Source organism: Pelophylax lessonae, assembly GCF_965119305.1.
Source record: "Pelophylax lessonae genome assembly, chromosome: 2".
NCBI classification, from domain to species: domain Eukaryota; kingdom Metazoa; phylum Chordata; class Amphibia; order Anura; family Ranidae; genus Pelophylax; species Pelophylax lessonae.
The window spans coordinates 369,960,299-369,969,943 of NC_138769.1; the positions used below are offsets into that span (position 1 = coordinate 369,960,299).

Genomic DNA, 9,645 nt, shown 5'->3' on the forward strand with positions numbered 1-9,645 from the left:
AAAGTGATTGGCAGCTATGGAGCTGTCGCATCACTTTCACTTTGAAGCCGGGAGCCAGCAGAACAAATTGTACACAGGCTGATGGCTGCTACTGCGGCCATTAGCTTGTAATTCAAGGTTCATTCTTTGGACGTACATGGTACTGAGGTTGTTAATATCAACCAGACTGCAGATTACAATACAAGTAGTTTTATCTGGTATGCAATAGGTTACGTCACTTGGGATATTGAGAATAGTTTATTTGTATGGAATGCTGTGTGGAACATTGAACTACGCTGATTAGTAATCATGTGGAAAGGCATGTGTGTTATTTTGAACATAAACTCACAGACTACTACTGGAGGGTAAGGCAAGTGCAGGTAATAGTAGCAGTTTTTAGGATTGGTATCTTTAGCTATACCTACTGATAAGAGCCTGGAAAACTAACCATCCTTTTGGAAGTGTTGCCCTAATGTGGGTTTTACTGTCAGGTTTCTGTTTTAGATCTTCAATCTACTGGGGAGATTTCCCTTTGCTTCTTGTCTGAAAACAGATAAAATCCCTCCACAGTAAGGGAAGTCTCCTCTTAGGCAGCTGTCACCACAATGTCACCATTGGACTTTTCCCCCCACTTCAGGGGGACAACTCAAAATTTTGGATATGCCATCACTTTCATTCCTAGGGACAATGGTCACCAGGACAAAAATAGAGAGAGAGTAAATCCTGTCAATGGGAACATAAACAGCAATAGAAACCTGAAAGTGGTTTTAAATTCTCAACACCCCTAAACTTAAAAAAAAATAAATAAAAAAAAAAAAAAAAAAAAAAAAAATCAGGAAAGGGTTTAGCAATAACAATAACACTTTAAATCTCATCTCTCAGGAAAGTAAAAATCCTCCCTTGCAGTTAAGCTGTCCCGGCACTGCAAGGGTTAAATGCTTGTTTCAATTCCTCCCTCTGATAAAGATGGGGCATTATTCCTCCTTCTACTGACTACAGGCACTATGTAACTGTACCAGCCGATGCAGGGCTACAAGCTCTACACTGTACTTGACATCAGAGGATCTGTGGCCGCCAGAACATAGGGAAGAAGAGGTTGTGGAGCGAACCTGTGGGAGTGGGGGGGGTGTCAGTCTATTTCTGACACTGGTTTCTGTTAACCACGAGGGTACATTCTGTGATGGGTTATGAACATTACAGAAAGCTGCAGGACCATCACCTTCTCGTTTTCATTTTCAAAGCTTAACCTCTTGCCAACCGCCCACCGTAGTATTACTGCGGCAGGACAGCTCGGCTGCGCAAAATCACGTAGTATTATGTGATTTTGTGCACGCGACGCCGGAGCCGCGCTCCCGCTGTGTTTAGACACAGCGGGAGGCGGGCCGTAGGATGAGCGGCGGCGATTGCCGCCAGCCACCCACGATCGTCAGATAAACTGACAGAAGACCCACCTACTTATGTAAACAAAGCAGGCGAGTCTTCTGTCACACAGGCAGGGAGAGATCAGAAGTTTCAGCTAAGCTACAACTCCGATCTCACTGTGCCTGTCACAGAACTCTTCCCCCACACATTCAGTAAGCATATTTAGGCATACATTAACCCCTTTGATCACCCTCAGTGTTAACCCCATTCCCTGCCAGTGTCATTTATACAGTAACAGTGCATAATATTTAGCACTGATTACTGTATTAATGTCACTGGTCCCCAAAAAGTGTCAAAAATGTCAGTTAGGGGCCCAATCTGTCTGCGCAATGTCGCAGTCCCGCTAAAAAATGCTGATCGCCGCCATTACTAATAAAAAAAAAAAATAAATAAAAAAAGTTCCAAAAATCTATCCTGTAGTTTGTAAATGCTATAACTTTTGCCCAAACCAATTAAAATACGCTTTTTGGGATTTTTTTTTAACAAAAATATGTAGCAAAATACAAATTGGCCTAAACTGCAAAAAAATTAGATTTTTTTAAATCTTTTTATTGGGAATGTTTTATAGCAGAAATTAAAAAATGTGGCGTTTTTTTCAAAATTGTCGCTCTTTTTTGTTTATAGCGCAAAATCTAAAAAAAAGAAGAGGTGATCAAATACCACCAAAAGAAAGCTCTATTTGTGGGAAAAAAAGGACATCAATTGTTAATTGAGTACAGCATCGCACGACCGCACAATTTTTCCTTAAAGTAACGCAGTGACGAATCGCAAAAAATTTACTGGTCATTAAGGGGGTAAAACTTTCCGGAGCTGAAGTGGTTAAAGTGGTTCTTCACCCTAGAAACCAAAAATGAAAAACCAGCAGCTACAAAAACTGTAGCTGCTGACTTAATATTAGGAAACTTACCTGTCCTGGGATTATGTTCAGTGCCGGTATGTTAACTTTGGGAAGCCAGCTGTGACTGCTTGCGGATTTACAGTGTATGGTTGAGCCACGCTGCTCTTTGTGAATAATACCACTGCTTTCTGGGACCTGTGTGTCCCAGAAGACTGCAGTGGAAGAGGGGCAAACTTCTGCCTGGATTGCCACGGCAATCTGACCGGAAGTGGGTAACCTGTCAAAACCAGGTAACAGCTCCCCCCCAAAAATAAACTGCCAAAACTTAAAGAGGAGTGGGGAGGAGGCAGGCAAGTAGAATTTCCTCTTTTGAGTGAATTTTCACTTTAAGACTACATTTGCACAGGCATTTTGTTGCCATGTGAATAGCAGTGTCAGAAATGTACCTATCCCTGCTTCTATGTTTGACAGACTTGAGCAACTAGCTGCAGCCGCTAAGCCTATACACTTCAAAGGCAGGTGATCAGCAGCTGTAGCTATCTGTGGCTGTTTGTACAGCCAACGATTACCTGAGGGTGATGGCTGCTAGATGCACAGTGGCAAAATGCCTGTGTGAATGGAGCCTCACTGAATGAGCCAAAGCAATGCCTGGTACACACAATGAGATTAACAGACGATTGATCATCCATTTTTTTTTTGCATGCTAATCTCATATCGAGAATAAAGACTTTACTAAAATTCTCGTACAACAGAATAAAAATTCAGAAGTGATGTAATATGTTGTAATATATTTTTGAACAACAACCTTACAATCTGGTATTATACCAAAAGAAATGTTGTGCTTGTCATGGTTGAACTGTCATGATCAGCTCTCAAAAGCTCTGTACCAATGATAAGATTATCGTACGAATGCATCGAAAGCAGTATTTTTCGTATGAATAAGCACATATAATAACTGAAGTGATGCAGTAGGCATCCGTACATTGGGTGACAGGGGTAGTGGAATCACATGGATTGGATGCGTTTTGTGGCTGACTCCATATGGAGGCAGCAGTGAGTGATTGAGTGGAGGAGCTCTGTGGAAGCTTGGGGTTTGTGCTCTTCTGTAGCCTCTCTGTATTATCTGATCGGACAAGCAATTTTGTGCTTGTCCGATTGGATAAACTGTCGTGATCGGCTCTCGATAGCTCTTGAGATGAAGTGGGATTTGCATTGCTTTCTATGGAATGACAAGGGTGAATGACAGAAGGGAATGCCCCTAGAGTATAATAGGAAGCAAAATATAAAACGCATTTGCAGGCAAATGTGAGAGACACAGCAATGTCACTTTCCCCACATGTGTTCATCAAGTAAAGTAGCAGATTGTAAAATTGACATTATTTGGGATTATAGCGGTTTTCCAAAGAATGACGTAAAAATGATAGAAAGGAATGCCCATAGAGTATAATGAGAAGCAAGGTGTGACCTGGAGTCAGAACCATTAGACATATCAGAACAATCTTTAGCAGACATTCACTCCACACTCAGTAGGGATGTTCAAAAGTTATTGTTTTCTATGGAATGTAAAGGGTGAATGACAGAACAGAATGCCCATAGAGTATAATGGGAAGTAAAATATGAACTCATTTGCAGGCATATCCAAGAAGCTCAGCATTTGCACCTTTCCCACAGGTATTTCTCAAGTAGAGTAGCAATTTTGTAAGATTAAAATTATGTGGGATTATAGTTGTTTTCTATGGAATGACAGATACATGATAGAATGGAATGCCCATTGAGTATAATGGAAAGCAAGATGTGACCTGGAGTCAAGACCGCTAGACATATCAAACCAGTCTTTAGCAGACATTCACTCCATGTTCAGAGATTATGATTAATTTTGAAGTGAAGTGGGATTAGCATTGTTTTCTATGGAATGGCATTAAAGATGTTTGAAAGGAATGCCCATAGAGTATAATGGGAAACAAGGTGTGACCTGGAGTCCGTACCATTACACATATCAAATCCAATCTTTAGCAGACATACTCTCCATAATGAGTGGTGATGTTCAAAATGGAAATTAAGAGGAATGATCATTGTTTTCTATGGAATGACAACGGTGAATGACAAAAGGGAATGCTCATAGAGTATAATGGGAACCAAGATGTGACCTGGAGTCAGAACTAGTGATCGACCGATATTGTTTTTTTAATGCCAATACTGATATCCGATGACCAAAATATTGGTATCGGCCGATATTTTCAGACATGTAAAAATATTTTTTGTTTTCACAAGTACTCCTTGTGGAGGGATCTGGGGGTCTAAAAGACCCCAAACCCCTCCTCCGCACTGAAAAGCATTCAAAAACGCCAAGTTTGGCTGTTTTGAATGCTGTCAGTTTTTTTAATTTGGCGCTGAGTACCCGGAAGTGATGTCATGACATCCGTTCTGGGTTTTTTACATGGAGACCCGATCAGAGCCGAATTCTTCTTTGATCGGGTCTTCGGGGCTGTGCAGGTAGGATGCCCAGGCCTCCCGCTGGGATGGGAGACCCGAGCGAGCCGCGGAAGGAGGGGGCGTCCCCTCCCGCTCCTTGTAATGACAGCCGTGCAAATTCTCAGCCGCATCGGTTGTCATTACAAGACAGCCGACCGTCGGCTATCTAACTATTAAACATCTCCACTGAAAGTGGAAACTACATCTGCCAAGGATTTATTTGATATGTCTAATGGTTCTGACTCCAGGTCACACCTTACTTCCATTTATACTCTGTGGGCATTCCTTCCTATCATTTTTAGGTCATTCCTTAGAAAACGGCTATAATCCCAATCTTACAATCTGCTACTCTTCTTGGGGAACACCTGAGGGAAAGGTGAATTTGCTGAGCTTCCCAGATTTGCCTACAAATTAGTTCAACTTTTTCTTCCCATTATACTTTATGGGCATTCCCCTTTGTCATTCCATAGAAAACAATAATAATCCGATATGATTTAAATTTTATAATCCGCTACTCTACTTGGGGGAACACCTGTGGGAAAGGTGAAATTGCTGTAGTTCTCAGATTTGCCTGAAAAGTAGTTCATTTTTTGCTTCCCATTATACTCTATGGGAATTCCCTTCTGTCATTCACACTTCTATAGAAAACAATAATAATCCCTCTTAAACTCCCTTTTGAACATCACCACTGATTGTGGTGAGTATTTCTGCTAAAGATTGGATTTGATATGTCTAATGGTTCTGACTCCAGGTCACACCTTGCTTCCCATTCTACTCTATGGGCACTCCTTTCTATCATTTTAACATCATTCCAAAGAAAACAGCTATAATCCCAAATTATATCAATTTTACAATCTGTTCCCCTACCTGGGAAACACCTATGGGAAAGAATAAATTGCTGTGGTTCTCAGATTTGCCTGCAAATGAGTTCATATTTTGCTTCCCATTATACTCTATGGGCATTCCCTTCTGTTGTTCACCTTTGTCATTACATAGAAAGCAATGCTAATCCCACTTCATCTTAAAAATAAAACATTGTCACTGAACATGGAGAGTATGTCTGCTAAGGATTTATTTGGTACATTGAATGGTTTTGACTCCAGGTCCCATCTTGCTTCCCATTATACTCTATGGGCATTCCTTTCTGTCATTTATCTGTCATTCCATAGAAAACAGCTATAATTGCAAATGATCTCAATGTTACAATCTACTTCTCTATCTGAGGAACATCTGTGAGAAAGGTGAAATTGTGGTGTCTCTCGGAATTGCCTGTAAATGAGTTTATATTTTGCTTCCTATTATACTCTATGGGCATTCCCTTCTGTCATTCACCCTTACCGTTCCATAGAAAACAATGCTAATCCCACTTCACCTCAAAAATTTTCAGAATCTCTGAATGTGGAGAGAATGTCTGCTAAAGATTGGTTTGATATATCTAACGGTTTTGACACCAGGTCACAACTGGCTTCCCGTTAGTCTCTATGGGCATTCCATACTATCATTTATCTGTCATTCCATAGAAAACAGCTATAATCCCAAATAATTTCATTCCTACAATCTGCTACTCTACTTGGGGAACACCTGTGCTTCCCATATTTGCCTACAAATTAGTTTATACTTTAATTCCCATTGTACTCTATGGGCATTCACCTTTGTCATTCCATAGAAAATAATAATAATCCAATATTATTTCCATTTTATAATCTACTACTCTACATGAGGAACACCTGTGGGAAAGGCGAAGTTGCTGCATTTCTCAAATTTGCCTGAAATCTAGTTCATATTTTGCTTCCCATTATACTCTATGGGCATTCTCTTCTGTCATTCACCCTTTACATTCCATAGAAAGCAATGCTAATCCCACTTCATCTCAATATTAAACATCACCACTGAATGTGGAGAATATTTCTGCTAAGGATTGATCTAGGTCTAATGGTTTTCACATCAGGTGACATCTTTCTTCCCATTATACTCTATGGGCATTCCCTTCTGTCATTCATCCATGTCATTCCATAGAAAACAATAATAATCCTGCCTTCATCTCACTATTAAACATCTCCACTAAAAGTGGAGAATACCTCTGCCAAGAATTTATTTGGTACGTTGAATGGTTCTGACTCCAGATCACATCTTGGTTCCCATTATACTCTATGGGCATTCCCTTTTGTTTTTCACCTTTGTCATTCCATAGAAAAACAATGATAATCCCTCTTAATCTCCCTTTTGAACATCACCACTCATTATGGAGAGTATGTCTGCTAAAGATTGGATTTGATATGTGTAATGGTACTGACTCCAGGTCACACCTTACTTCCCATTATACTCTATGGGCATTCCTTTCTATCATTTTTAGGTCATTCCTTGGAAAACAGCTATAATCCCAAATAATGTCAATGTTACAATCTGCTACTCTACTTGGGGAACACCTGTGGGAAAGGTGAAATTGCTGTGCTTCTCAGATTTGCCTGAAAATTAGTTCATATTTTGCTTCCCATTATACTCGAAGGGCATTCCCTTCTGTCATTCACCCATGCCATTCCATAGAAAACAATGCTAATCCCACTTCACTTTAAAAGTAATTATAATCTCTGAACATGGAGTGAATGTCTGCTAAAGACTGGTTTGATATGTCGAACGGTTTTGACTCCAGGTCACATCTTGCTTTCCATTATACTCAATTGGCATTCCATTCTATCATGTATCTGTCATTCCATAGAAAACAACTATAATCCCAAATAATTTTAATCTTACAAAATTGCTACTCTACTTGAGAAATACCTGTGGGAAAGGTGAAATTGCTTGCTGAGCTTCTCAGATATACCTGCAAATTAGTTCATATTTTGCTTCCCATTATACTGTATGGGCATTTGCTTCTGTTATTCACCCTTTACATTCCAGAGAAAACAATAATAATCCCTCCTCATCTCCCTTTTGAACATCACTACTGAGTGTGGAATGAATGTCTGCTAAAGATTGTTCTGATATGTCTAATGGTTCTGACTCCAGGTCACACCTTGCTTCTCATTATACTCTATGGGCATTCCTTTCTATCATTTTTACGTCATTCCTTAGAAAACAGCTATAATCCCAAATAATGTCAATCTTACAATCTACTACTCTACTTGAGGAACACCTGTGGGAAAGGTGAAATTGCTGTGTCTCTCACATTTGCCTGCAAATGAGTTCATATTTTGCTTCCCATTATACTCGAAGGGCATTCCCTTCTGTCATTCACCCATGCCATTCCATAGAAAGCAATGCTAATCCCACTTCATCTCAATATTAAACATCACCACTGAATGTGGGGAGTATGTCTGCTAAGAATTTTTTTTTTGGTACGTTGAATGCTTCCCATTATACTCTATGGGCATTCCTTTCTATAATTGTTTTCATCATTCCTTAGAAAACAGCTATAATTTCAAATAATGTCAATTTTACAATCAGCCGGTGTACTTGAGGAACATCTGTGGGAAAGGTAAAATCGCTGTGTCTCTCAGATTTGCTTGCAAATGAGTTTATATTTTGCTTCCCATTATACCCTATGGGCATTCCCTTCTGTCATTCACCTTTGTCATTCCATAAAAAACAATAATGTGAATATTATACATTGCCACTGATATTGAAAAGCATGTTTGTTAAAGATTTATTTGATGTGTCTAAGTCCGCATTCACACTGAAGCGGCACGACTTTAGCACGACTTCGGGGGCGACTTGTGAAGTCCCGTGCACCGCGACTTCGGCGCGACTTGCACGGACTTCATATAATGAATGTCTATGCAAGTCGCTTCGAGGTCGCCCCGAAGTAGTACAGGACCCTTCTTCTAAGTTGGAGCGACTTGTGTCGCTCCTATTAGAACGGGTCCTGTACCAGTCAATGGACCGCGACTTGTCAGGCTGACAATTCGCGGTAGTGTGAATGGAGCTTTAAGGTTCTGTCGCTAACTGAAATATTTTTTACCATTATTGTCTATGGGCATTCCATTTTGTTTCATTATTCTGTATGGGCATTCCACCTCCATGTTAAAGTCTACAGGAATTCCTTTTAGTGTGTCCCCATACATTTAATGCTGGGTACAGCGTTGCACGACTGCGCAATTGTCAGTTGAAATAACACAGTACCGAATTGCAAAAAAATGCCCTGTTCATTAAGGGGGTAAAACCTTCTGGTTCAAAAGTGGTTAAGCAAATGTTCCTGAACAACAAGACGTTCCAAGGAGGAAATAAGCGCAAAGAATAGCAGAAGTGGTGCAGTAGGCATCCTTACCTTGGGTGACAGGGGTAGTGGCATCACCTGGATTGGATGCATTTTGTGGCTGGCTCGGTACAGTGGGCGAGCTCTGTGGAAGCTCGGGATTTGTGCTCTTCTGTACTTCCTGGTCCTTCATTTTATACTCTTAGAACACTAGAAATAATAAGACAGATGAATTACACATACTGCCAGCTTAGGTTCAATCCACACAGCTCTACACAAGGACAGACATCTTTATTTACAGTCCTGTGGCTGGACTCAGCACAGCTCCTTGGAGGGTGAGCTTTGTGACTGAGCCTGTGGTGTCCCCAGCACTTACTTATGACATGGGTCATGTGTCAGTGGGTGTACAGTACAGTATAGTCACCATTCTGTGCACACAGCTGAACCCCCTACCTGTGTATTTCCCCACCTATAGGGAAGTTATACGGCAACGCAGCCCGCCTCAGCCTCACCGTATTTCGCCGCCCGTTGGGGTTAACTCAGTTCCGGAAGCCAGCCGCAAAAATCCCAGGCCTCGAGCCGGACATCCCTCATCCAATCACATAGCGCCTTAACACTTACCCAGCCAATCACGGGCAGGAGGTGGAACTAACGGAAGAGCTTGCCCGATCTGTCCGTGCTACGTTCCCCAGTCAAAGCAGCAGCGTTAGCCACAGAGAGGCAGGGCGGGATTCTCGGCGCC

General features: G+C 41.1%; 1 protein-coding gene across 2 annotated transcripts in view; it reads right to left on the bottom strand.

The window, feature by feature from the left end:
• Positions 1-9,029, bottom strand: part of TXLNA (taxilin alpha) — a 33,611-nt gene extending 24,582 nt beyond the window's left edge. The window contains exon 1 of one of the 2 annotated variants that reach the window (XM_082244264.1): positions 8,976-9,029. The gene's annotated coding sequence lies outside the window, so the exon portion shown is untranslated. Of the gene's footprint in view, positions 1-3,221; positions 3,342-8,975 lie in introns of those variants that run through there. The other variant, XM_082244263.1, reaches the window with a different exon arrangement.
• Between the last annotated feature and the right edge of the window lie 616 nt (positions 9,030-9,645).